Source organism: Miniopterus natalensis, chromosome 4 (genome assembly GCF_054644295.1).
Source record: "Miniopterus natalensis isolate mMinNat1 chromosome 4, mMinNat1.hap1, whole genome shotgun sequence".
Lineage (NCBI taxonomy): Eukaryota > Metazoa > Chordata > Mammalia > Chiroptera > Miniopteridae > Miniopterus > Miniopterus natalensis.
In genome coordinates this window covers 35,972,955-35,985,499 of record NC_142084.1, presented here as the reverse complement: position 1 = coordinate 35,985,499, position 12,545 = coordinate 35,972,955, and the positions used below count along the sequence as shown (strand labels likewise).

The window sequence follows — 12,545 nt, the reverse complement described above, 5'->3', positions numbered from 1 at the left end:
AAGATTGATCACAGCCTGGCCGGGCGTGGCTCAGTGGTTGAGCATTGACCTAGGATCCAGGAGATTGAGATTTGATTCCAGGTCAGGGCACATGCCCAGGTTGTGGGCTCGATCCCCAGTTAGGGGCATGCAGGAGGCAGCTGATCAATGAGGACTCTCTCGTCATTGATGTTTCGATCTCTCTCTCCCTCTCCCTTCCCCTCTCTGAAATCAGTAAAGATATATTAAAAAGAAGAAAGATTGATTACAATATGGACTTTGTCTGTTATGTTCAGAGTATGCCCAGTGCCCAGAATAGTGTCTTGTAAATAGCAGGTGCCCATCTGGTAAATTAATGAGCAAAGCCTGCCAAGGGAAATTTCCTAAGTGATGCAGAGACGGGATGTTTTTGGTGTGGCCCTAGCAAAAGTTAGGGGATGAGGCCCTGGCCAGGTAGCTCAGCTGCGTTGTACATCATCCTGATACACCTAGGTTGCAGTTTTGATCCCTGGTCAGGGCACCTATGAGAATCAACCAATGAATGCATAAATAAGTGGAGCAACACATTGATGTTTCTCTCTTTCCCTTCCTCTCTCTCTAAAAATAAATTTTTAAAGAAAGTTAGGGATGAGGCTGGATGACATTGTAGGTTTATTTTTGATCTATATTCTGAGTTTCTATGTTATCAGATGTTTTCTGAGGCCTAATGTGTGTGTTGCTGTTAAGTGGACTCAAACAATGACAGCCTCTTATCTGGAGGAGGTAGGAGACCTCATTCTCAGCTGATCAGATCAATCAACTGAAAAGCAAAATGTGCCGTTAATTTTAGGATCCATTATATGTGACATTTTTGTCTTGCTAAAGGTTAAGGCCAACAGGAGAATTGGAGAGCTCACTAAGCATCGTATCTTTATTCACATTTGGAAATTAGTTGGCACAGGGAACAGTCCGTGTACTCACCCTGATTTGGGGTCTAGGTCTTATTTTTCCAGGAAGGGCTGGTGTCTACTCCGTGTCTCAGAGTCTAAAATCTCTTATTCATGCATACACAAAGGGCAGGCATGATTCACACAGGATGAAGCCCTGAGCCTCGCAGACAGGAGAAAAATGTAGAGTCGTGATACTTAAAACATTTCTCAGCCTTAGTTGTCAGTGCTGGGACCCACTTCAGCACATTTCTGAAATGAACTCTGCTAAGGCTAGGTCAGTGACACCATAAAGAAGAATTTTGTAATTAAAAAGGCTTAAAGGGATCACTGGCAAGATGGCTTTTTTTAAAAACCAAGTCACTTAAAGAAGTAAACTCGATAGAAGTACTTCCTTACATCAGTTTTGCCCATCAGTCAAAGTGAAGGGAGCCAGGCTGAGCAGAGACGCCACTTGAGAAACTCTAAGGGGTGGGTTTTAGAGCTCGGCCTCCGCTGGAGAAGCCATTTTTCACCTGATGAAGGCATCTGGACGGTGACTTCAGTGGTCCTTAAAGTTTGATCATTTATAGAGAAAGATAATAGGATTAGAAATAAGATATAGATAAAACAGCTCATTGGGAAAGTCCTACATTTTATGCACAGCTATAAGCCTCACTATTTAAATTTACCAGATGGATACTAGTGATTTAAAATATTATGCTGAGCCTGGCCGGAGTGGCTCAGTTGGTTGGACGTTGCCCCACGCGCCAAAAGGTTGCCAGTTCCATTCCCGGTCAGGGCACATACCTGGGTTTCGGGTCAGTTGGGGAGCATACGAGAGGCAGCTGATCGATGTTTCTCTCTTCCTCTTTCTCTTTCTCTCTTTTTCTCTCTTTCCCCCTCCCTCCCTTCCTCTCTCTAAGCATGACCTCAGGCGAGGATTAAAAAAAAAAAAAGAAAATATTATGATGAAAGAAAACAATCACCCCCACCAAATCACATAGTATCTAATGTACATTTTACTGCATTGGACCCACCTGGGCCTCAGAAATTACATCTTACTGGCTGTTTAATGAATTAGTCAAAATACCCCAAATCAGATACAACAAAATGAATGAAGAAAGAGTAAGTCAGAGCATCTGGTCCTCTAGGTATTCTGAGGGGAAGCACTGATTTTCACAAGCCATCCTGTAATGAAAGCGGCTGGAGGAGTTGACTTGAATTCAGCCTCTCTCTTGAGGGGAAGGTGGTTAGGATCCATCATGAGAGATTATCCCAGGGGAGGAGTTTTACATCAGAAACTCGACTGGTTCTTTCTTTTTTCTTTTTTTAAAATCCTCACCTGAGGATAGTTTTTCCATTGCTTTTCAGAGAGAGTGGAAGGGAAGGAGGGAAAGAGGGAGAGAGGGAGAGAGAGAGAGAAACATCGATGTGAGAGAAACACATCGACTGGTTTCCTCCTGCATGAGCCTGGACCACCAGGGTTAGAGTCTGCAACTGAGGTACATGCCCTTGGCTGGAATCAAACCCGGGACCCTCTAACCACTAAGACAAACCAGCCAAGGCTCGACTAGTTCTTTCTGATAGTTGTTTGGAATGACCAGGACCACACATATACTCACAGAGCAAAAATGGCCACATAACTCTGAGGGGCAGAGTAGAAGGTTTAGAGAGTATTGGAGCTTGAAGATCTCAGAGGGCTTCCAACCTGAACTCCTCCCTTCTTCTGCCAACAAAGATGCTGAGGTCTGAAAGGGTTCAACGATATACCAAGTGCCACACAGAGAGTTCATGACTAAGTGAGGGCTAGGACCTCAGTGTGGTGACTCATAGTCTTTCTCGACAGAATGGAAAAGTTAGAAAAAAAAAATGATTTTTTTTCAGTTTTATTGAGAAATAATGGACATACATCCCGGTGTAAGTTTAAGGCATAGAGCATGATGGTTTAATTTACATATGTTGTGAAATAATTATCGAAATAGGTTTAGCTAATATCCGTCACCTTGTGTAGATACAATATGAAGAAAAGAAAGAAGAAAAGAAAAACAGAAAAACAATTTTCACCTTGTGATGAGAACTGTTAGATTTACAAACGAAGTTTTGATGCCTCGAACTGGTGGCAGTGCCTTAATCATCTGTGTGTTGTTGGGCCTAAGAGCCTCTTCCATCCTTGTCAAGGGCTGTGCTAACCATCTCTCCTTTCACACAACAAAAAATTATTATTCTTTCTGATGCTTATTATATTGTCTCTTAAGTGCTGTCTTTCTACTGTGAAGTGACATGTAGTGAAAGAGCTGCAGTGTCTGAGTTTGAACACAGGATCTTCTACTCCAAGCTGTCTATTCTTGGGTAAAATATTTTACCAATTCCTATTCCCTGATCTTTGGAAAAGAACAAATGTAAGCAGTGGTGAGCTTTAGAGATGATCTATGCAAAAGCTGGTGTGTAGTAAACACTTGGCAAATGGTAGTTGTTATTATTATTATATTAGAGGAAATATTGTTTATTGGTCAAGACAGTAGGCACTAGAGTCAGACTGATAGGCTTTGGATCCAGCCTCCCCCACTTCCTAGTCCTGGGACCTTATTAGCTCTGTAAGCCTGGCATCCTTCACTTTTAAAATGGGGAAAACAAAAATACCTGCTTCATAGAACTGTTGTGGAGATTTAATGATATAATGTGTTTAACAGTGCATTCCTTGTTGAAAAGTGTCATCAACATTGGCCATTATTATAATTATTTTAAATTTTTCCATAGAGGAAATGTCTGGAGTCAGACATTTTCTGTAAAGGGTCAAATAGTTAATGTCGTAGGCTTTGCTGGCCATAAGATCTCTGTGTAACTACTCAACCTTGCCATTGTAGCAGGAAAGCAGCCATAGACGATTGTAAATGAATGAGCGTGGCTGTGTTCCAATAAAACTTTATTTACAAAAACAGGCGGTGGGCCAGACTTGGCCTGTGGGTCATAGTTTGCCAACTCCTGATGTACAGCAACGGAGAGCTCCTGCTCTGTCGCTTCTGGAAGAAGGCATCCTCTTGGTAGAGGTAACGAGGACAGGTGTCTTTCCCCATGGAAGGAAGAACTAAATGAGTCCCCTTTACGTACGTGTATCGAGACAATTCATTTCCTACCCACTGATCCTGGCTCGGACTGCAGAAAAGAAAGAAGCATCTTGGGCAGCCATAAAAATTAAGGAGTGAACGCTGATAAATAGACACTCCATTGCTTTATACAAAGCATGGTGATTAATAACAATAGTCAAGTGGTAGTGAGCTAATCATTAGGGTGAGGCTCCAAGACTTATCAATAGGTGCAGGGTTAGGTGTTCCCCACAGAGCATGTGGGCAGGGAAAGCTATTTATGGGAAAAAGGGTCAAGTCCTTGTGGTCTCAGCAGAAACCTGAGACCAATTTCTTTGGTTAGAGTCGGGGGAGGGCAATTAAAAAGCATCATACCCTGGCCAGTGTTGCTAAGTGGTTAGAGCATTGTGCCGAGCACCAAAGGGTCACGGGTTCAATTCTTGGTCAAGGGCATGTACCTGGGTTGCAAGTCCTATCCCTGCCCCCCTCTTGGGGCGCATGCGTGCAGGAGGTAACCAGTTGATATGTCTCTGTCACATTGATGTTTCTCTCTGTCTCTTTCCCCCTCCCCCCTTCCTTTCTACTCTCTCTGAAAAGCAATGAAAAAAATATCCACAGGTGAAGATTAACATAAAAAACAACAACAAACAAACAAACAACCCCCCCCACCACAACATTTAGTAGAGAAGGAAAATTCTCTCTCATATTTCTGACAGTAAATCGTTATACCATTTTAGAGCCTTCATAGCCACATGTTGATAATTAACTTTCCCAGAATCCTGTTTACTACGGACCTTTGACTCTCTGAGGGGTCACTGAATTAGTCATATTTGATTGGTGTTCTAGAGCTTAGGAGTATGGTACCTTGCCAGTTGTCAATTATGGAAATATTTATATTGTTTTAATTATGCAAACAGTGTTTCTATAGGTATTAAAGTATATTTATTTTCTTGGGCATGATCTTATTTTGTTCTATTTAGATAATAGAGTTGACTTTCCTTCCAAATGAACTCTTTTTATATTCCATTTCTTCAGTGTGCTACTTTCTAATTTCTGAGCTTACGTTTAATTATTAATTTTGTATTAGTAGATGATAAATTAATGTACAAACTTTTAACAGCATTTGCTTTTTAAAAAAATTGTCAATTACAGTTGAAATTCAATATTATTTTATATAAGTTTCAGGTGTACAGCATAGTATGGTTAGGTATTTCTATAATTTATGAAGTGATTCTCCCGATAATTCTAGTACCCACCTGGCCCCATACATAGTTATTACAGTATTATTGACTACACTCCCTCAGGTGCACTTTACATCCCATGACTGCTCTGTAACGATCAATCTGCACCTCTCAGTCCCTTCACCTTTTTCACCCAGTCCCCCAACCCTCCTCTCCTCTGGCAACCATCAGTCTGTTCTCTGTATCTATGAGTCTGATTCTCTTTTGTTTGTTCATTAATTTTGTTCTTTAGATGCCACATGTAGGTGAATAAAGGCATTTACTTTTTCTAAAATTGATTTTTAGAGAGAGGAAAGAAGAGAGAGAGAGAGAAACATCCATTTGCTGTTCCACTTACTTATGTATTCGTTGGTTGATTCTTGTATGTGCCCTGACTGGGGATTGAACCGACAACCTTGGCGTATTGGGACGATGCTCTAACCAATTAAGCTACCGTGTCAGGGCCAAGGCATTTACTTATTAAACAAGAGTCTGTGAGATACAGTTTTTTAACCCCAAGTGGTGATTCTTCAGTCACATATTTGGAGGATGGAGGGTGCTCTGAGTATGGTGGTGGTGGGAGAGTGGGGTTGGAGACCAGTGTCTTACCTTGGAGGCCCTCCCACGTGTGGCTGGCTGCCCAGCTACGGATAGAGCTGAGTGCCCCCTGGCAGACAGGTAGGACCCGACAGAGATGAGGCGGAGGGGAGCAGACAATGTGGGAGTTCAGAGAGAATGTGGTAAGGAGACCTTCCTCAGTCATGTCAGCTGTACCCAAAATGTGCAAAAGATTAAGAGTCAATATAGTCTATTTGATTTGGCAGAAAGGTTGGATTGGGTGATCTTGAAGAGTAATTTCAGTGCTGTGGAAGACATAAGCTGTATTTTAGATATTTAAGGAAAGAATGAGTGGTGACGTAATGAAGATTTGACTGTTGAAGGATTAAAATAAAGCAATATTTGCAGGCAGTGAGTGGCAAGGCCGAGCCATGCAAACATAGCACGAGGAGAAATGATGCTTCCAGCAGTCTTGCTGGGGTCATAACATTACCTGGAAGAATGGGGGCTGGAACCCACACCTCCTGATACCCAGTCTTGGGAGGATTTTCCACAGAAGAGGCATACCAGCTATTCGATAACAGAGGGAAAGACCAGCAGAGGCTAGGCTGAGGCTGCAGAGGCAACTGGTGTTTGAGATGGAGACCTTTCTTCTTCTAAGGCTGTGAGGGAAGACCAGGAGGTAGATAAAGAGACAAGGGAGGCAGGCAGAGGACCACTTCTCTCCTGTGGAGAGTCCATGTTAATGGTAAATGAAAAAACCTCTCTCTACACCTGCACACACACACACACACACACACACACACACACACACACACCCACTAACACACAATAGTGAGTGATAGATAGGCATTTAATAGTTCTTGCTTGTGCTGAATCTTTTCAAGAAGTTAATCTGAAAATGATTGCTGTGACTGACTATTGTAGATTTAGGTAGGGAGAGAAAATCGTTTCCATTTTAGGTAGGGAGAGAAAATCGTTTCCATTTTCTTGTTTAAGTTCCAGAGTTTTTAGGACTATTTTAATGCAATCCTTTGCCCACACAGTATAGATTACGGTGGAGCTAGCTATATTTCATGGAGACATGAGATCACTATCCTCCCTCCCTCTCTTTTACGAACTGATTTCTAAATGTTGAGTACGTCCAAAGACTAGGATCTATAAAGTGGCCTTAACAATTTTACCAGAACTAACTACTAACCATTACAAGATATATCTTTAAGGTAGCACAATACAAATAATAAAAAATCAGCCAACTCTATGTTCCAGTCCTGTTTGGGGGCTCAGTGGGCAGCGTGTACATTTTGTAAATTTTCTTCCAATGTTATTTTGGTTTAGCCTGTTAGGAAATGCTAGGGGAAGAAGAATGGGTGCTTTACAGTTAACATCAAAAAAGACCCAGGCCCTGGTCGGCTTGGCTCAGTGGCTAGAACATCGGCCCTTGGACTGAAGGGTCCCAGTTCGATTCCAGCAAGGGCACAAACCTCAGTTGCAGGCTCCGTCCCTTTGGGGCACGTGCAGGAGGCAATCAATGTGTCTCTCTCACATCCATGTTTCTCTCCCTCTCCCTTCCATTCTCTCTGAAAAGCAGTGGAAAAAATATCCTTGGGTGGGGATTAAAAGAAAAAACAAAAAGCCAAAAGAAAAAGAAAGACCCGGAATCCTTTAGTTTCACGTTTATTGTGATGACATGTCTTCATTCCTGCTCCGAATGCTGTTCCCACCTGGAGTTCAGGACGAGAGCTGTAGCTAAGATGATGCTCCTCTTGGGTTTGTAATCAGGAAAAACCGGAGATCCCAGAAATGAACAGTCAGTTCATGTTTATCTGAGGTTCGAACATCCAGAGAGCTCCCATTAGCAGAGTGAATTTCTAAAAGTGCCAGCCTGTGATGAACAACTTTCATAATTGTCACCCGCGGCTTGGAATGGTCCTGAGGTGCCGTCTGGGTTATTAAAGAGCGATTCCTTTTTGTTCGGTTTTTGCATTCAATTTCTTTCATTTGATTTTCTAATTTGCTAAAAATGGATCGAGTCTGAATTATTGAACCTTAGCCAGAATATTTGATGAACAGGGACACTGAAGTTCTAGCCGTTTTGTATGAATGGAGGCAAAGGGAAAGAAAATCCTGCCGTATTCTTTATTATTATTATTTTTTTAATCCTCATGCCCTTGGCTGGATTTGAACCTGGGATCCTTCAGTCCACAGGCTGATGCTCTAACCACTGAGCCAAATCGGCCAGGGCCTGCCATGTTCTTTATTCTGCAGAGGTGACAGGGATGGTGAGAAAGTCCCTTCTTTACGGTGAAGCTGCTTGTTGTGAAATGGGAAAGGAAGTTTCCTTGCCTACCTGCCTAATCACCTGAGCTCAATCACAAAAAAATAATACGCACCAAAGGGTTAAATCCTAATACCTGAAGGGCCTGCAGTAACTGCTTCCCTGGTCTAATTACCCACAGAGAGCGGGTGGGAGCCCAGTCTCGGCAGGAGGCCCTGCCCTACCTGCCTGAGTGATGAGGTGGGAACAGGGCTTATTTAAAATCCCAGACACAGCCCTCTCTTCTGCCAGTTGTTATTTCCCATCCTCACCTCTGGACACTTCAGCACATTCACTGGAAACATCATCACAGGAGAGCTCGGCTTTGACAGCAGCCTCTCTGAAATTATTTATTTTCCCTGTTCTGGCTTGCACTTGAATAATTCTCCATCAACAGCACGTCTGATTGAGTTGGCATCACAGACCCTTTTGTATGCTATTTTTTTCTTCTTCAAGAAATATTAAAGTCTGAATCAAATTGGAATAGTTGCCTGGTAATGATCTCATTATATATAAATACAGAAGCGCTGGCAGGGGAGATAATGACTCTGAGACTCAGGTATGCGGCGCCGACGACTTATTATCTTCCAAGGAGCGGCCCCCACTCCACCCTCCTCCGGCTCCCCCACATCCCTTTAGTGTAAGGTTCAAGCTGCAGAAAGCCGATGGCTGATTGAAGCTGGGAATCGGGTTTTTTTTCTCCCCCCTTCGTGACATATGTTAGGAGATGAAAGGAGCCTGGGCTGTGTGTTTACTCTTCATTTGGGAGTTTCACATGTTCTGATTCATCGGAAAGACTGAGAGGCAGAAGGAGAGACATTTGGTGCTGGCTGAAAACCATAGCCATTCTCAGTGTGAAGTTTCCTCGTTTGGTGAGGATAATTGTGATGACGCAGTTCTGGGTGTAGACACCACTAAGAGATTTTTAAAAATAAGGGGCCCACCACCCAGTTTGAGCTCTTATACAGCAAAAGAACACACCCCGATGGTGGCAGTAGGGGTGGGGCCTGGGGTGGGAAAGGCCCTCGGAACCTGGGAGGTTACTAGTCATGAGCCCCACTCATCTATTCTGGCTGCCAAGGGGTCAGCGATGAGTTGAGCACCTCGCAGATGACCACATACAGGGTTTGACTCCCAGTATGGGCGAAGCAACCCTGGCAAATCCCTGTGATTAGCATAAAAAAAAGAAACTGGGTAGGAGAGGATAGACCACATTGCTCTCAATGTCCCTGCTAGGTTCTAAAGGGGCATTTATTGAAGAGGGGTTTGCCATCTGCCATCTTAGACCAGAGAGAGGTGGCATGGGGGAAAAGTACTCGGCTATTTCTGTTGGCATGGGGTAATAAGGTTTATTTTTCCCTTCTGATGTCCATCTTGGCACTATCAAAATACAGAATAACATCGTAGGCATCATTACTGGGCAAAAAGATGGAATGAGTGGCAAACATATTTTGCCCCTAGTTGAAAATCTTTCATGCAATGTATGTGGTATGCTGTTGAGCAATGACAATAAATTCCTATAGGCTGAGAGAGTATGGCTATAAAATCTAAAGAAGGAACAAGTTAGTCAGACTAGATGGGGGGTGGGGTGGGGGCTATGTGGCCTGAGGAGAGCCCCTGGTATCAGGTGGGACCATTCCCATTTTCCCATTGTGGGGACAATCAGGGCAAATGTCCTTGGCCACAACTGGATCCACACTATACACATGCCATTTGACACTGCTTTTCCTTAGTTTATTATGTGTTGACATTTGTAATGCCTTAGCCCCAGCAAAAGAATCTTCTTTATCTCCCACCAGTGCTACAGGTACTGTTGGGATCTGGAAGGGTGTTTTCCCCCACTTCTGCTCTGACTTCCTTGGGTAATGGCAACTGAATATGAATTTTACTGGTTCGTAGGAATTGAGTGGAACCCTACCTTCTTGAGTTTCCCCCCATTGATTGTGGAGGGAATCTAGAGAAATACCCAGTTCAGTAATTACATGTCCCCCCAATACCTAGTTATAGCTCAGGATGCCTCCATTTTTATGATAATGATGAAAATACTAATAATAAACTACTACTCTTTGAGTGTTTAATATGAACCAGGCACCGTGTCAAATGCCTTACACATTTTATCTCATTTGACTCTCACAGCTAAGGAGGTAGATATGATATCACAGATCATAGCTTGATGTCCAGTGGGAGAAGGATTGGTTTGTGGCTACAAATATTTGGAGCTGTGGAGGCAGGAGAGGCGATGATTTATATAGACCAGAAGTCTCTGAAGGAATCCCTTATTTCCTCAGCCCCTTTGCATTTATTTAAGTAGTTTTAATGGTGACTTCATTATTCAGCCTGCATTGTTCAGGAAACCACAGAAATATGAGTCACAATTCCTGCCTACAAACCACCTCTAATTTAATAGGTGGATAAGAGTAGAACATAAAAACACCACCACATGGAACACATTTGGGTTTGGCCTCTACTATTAGCTAGCCTTTCTGGGCCCAAGCTTCTTTTAAAAAACTAAATAATTGAACTGGATCAGAAGTTTGCAAACTTTTTTATAAAGGACTAGATGTACATATTTTAGACTTTCTGAGCCATGAGGTCTCTTCTGTGACTACTCAACACTGCTGTTGTAGCATGAAAGCAGCTGTAGACAATCTGTAACAAACGAGCATGGCTGTGTTCAACTTTTATTTACAAGAAAACTTGTAAATAAAAATCAGGTGGGCCAAATTTAGGCTGTTACCGACCCCTGGACTAGCTGATGGCTATAGGCTCTTTCAGGCTAGAAAGTGCTATAGATTCTTTACATTCCACATTGATTTCAGCCTTGGAGTGTGGAGACATTTCTTTGGCTTTTATCTTCTTGAGGAGGAGTATATAAAGAACGGCAATAGAAGTGGTCCTGGAGAGGCACCAGGAGGGATTCCCTGCAATGTTCTGATTGAAATCGCAATGGGAGGAAGCCATTAAGTAAGGTGGGGAGAAAGGTTCCATTAATCAGAGATGGGTACTGCTGTTTTAGCTGGAGATCTGGCTATTAGCTCAGCAGGAAGACGAGGAAGACAAGATGGTGTAGGCTGCAAACACGGCTTTCCCAAAGGCAGAATGCGGAAATATTCTCTTTAGAACAAAAATTTTATGTCATTCCTTAGAATCCAAGACAGTAAAAAATGACATTTTGCTTGTTTTGGGAAACACAATCTAACATAGGAACCTAACAATCTAACACAGTCTAACAAGCATAACAGTCAAATACAATTTAAACATAGATTGATTTTTGTTGAAGAAATACACACACATGCGTATATATATATATATATATATATATATATATATATATATAATTTTCATATCTTTGAATAACTGGATTTTCTGAGACATTAAAACAAACATACAGTTGCAGGACTCTTCCTGTTGCAAGTGACAGAGACACCTCGCTCAAGTTGACTTAACAAAGGGAACATGTGGACTTAGAACACAGTACAGTTCAGGGGAATGCTGGCTTCATCTGGGGTAGGATATCAAATGAGGTTATTAGTTTCTTGCCTCTTTCATTCCTGCCAATTGACTCCTCTGTGCATCAATTGCATCTCCTGACTGACTCCTTCCTGGGTAGTAGGGTGTTATCTCAAGATTTACCTCCTGCAGCAAAGGAGTAGAGCTGCTTTTTTTTTCAAAAACCGTAGGATAGTCTCCTCATGTCTCCTTGACCCTGATTGGGTTAGATGCCCATTCCTAAGCCAATTTCTGCAGCCTTAGCCAGTTGGGTCCTACTACATGGATAAGAATGGTGGAGGGAGGTTCCCCAAAGGAGAGTTGGGTTGCATTTAGCAGGAAGAAGTGGATGGTTGGGTAACAAATGAACAACAGATGCCCCCAGCACAATGATCCTTTATAATTTTATTTTATTATTTATTTTTATTTTTGTTCAAAATATTACAGATGTCCCTTTATACTTTATAATTTTAAAAACACTTTATGGAAATGATCTCATTTGATTTTACAGCAATTTTATGTGAATATGTTTGTCAGCTCTTATTATTTCCATTTTCAGATGAGAACACTCAAATCACATGACTGGTTCAAATTCATGTAGTTTGCAAGAGATTGGATTAACTTTTCTGTCCTAGTGATGTACTGTCTGAGCACTAAAGGACAAAACTCTTACCTCTCCTGTTTTGGACTAGATATTTATTGATTGAATTAGCATTTTGGGCAGTCATATCACACTGGTTTATACTGATTTTATGGCAAAGTTAGAGCCTCACTGATTTGTCACATGATTGGTGGTAAAATGTAATGCACCTAAATGGGTTTTTTGAACTTAAGGGCAGGGTTACATTTACTGCTGTGATATATTAGATTTCTGCCAAAATATTAACCATCTCTCCTGGCTTTATGCCATCTTCAAGTTTAAGAAATGTACCCTATTTCATCCTTTAAGTAATTGTTAAAAATGTTGAACAGTAAGATCTATGTAATACTG

The 12,545-nt window shown here is 42.0% G+C and overlaps 1 non-coding gene across 1 annotated transcript; it reads right to left on the bottom strand.

Moving 5' to 3' along the window:
* Positions 1-2,974: 2,974 nt before the first annotated feature.
* Positions 2,975-3,099, bottom strand: LOC148093252 (U6atac minor spliceosomal RNA). The gene has a single exon (XR_015714487.1). It is a non-coding gene; the product is annotated as a U6atac minor spliceosomal RNA (small nuclear RNA).
* Between the last annotated feature and the right edge of the window lie 9,446 nt (positions 3,100-12,545).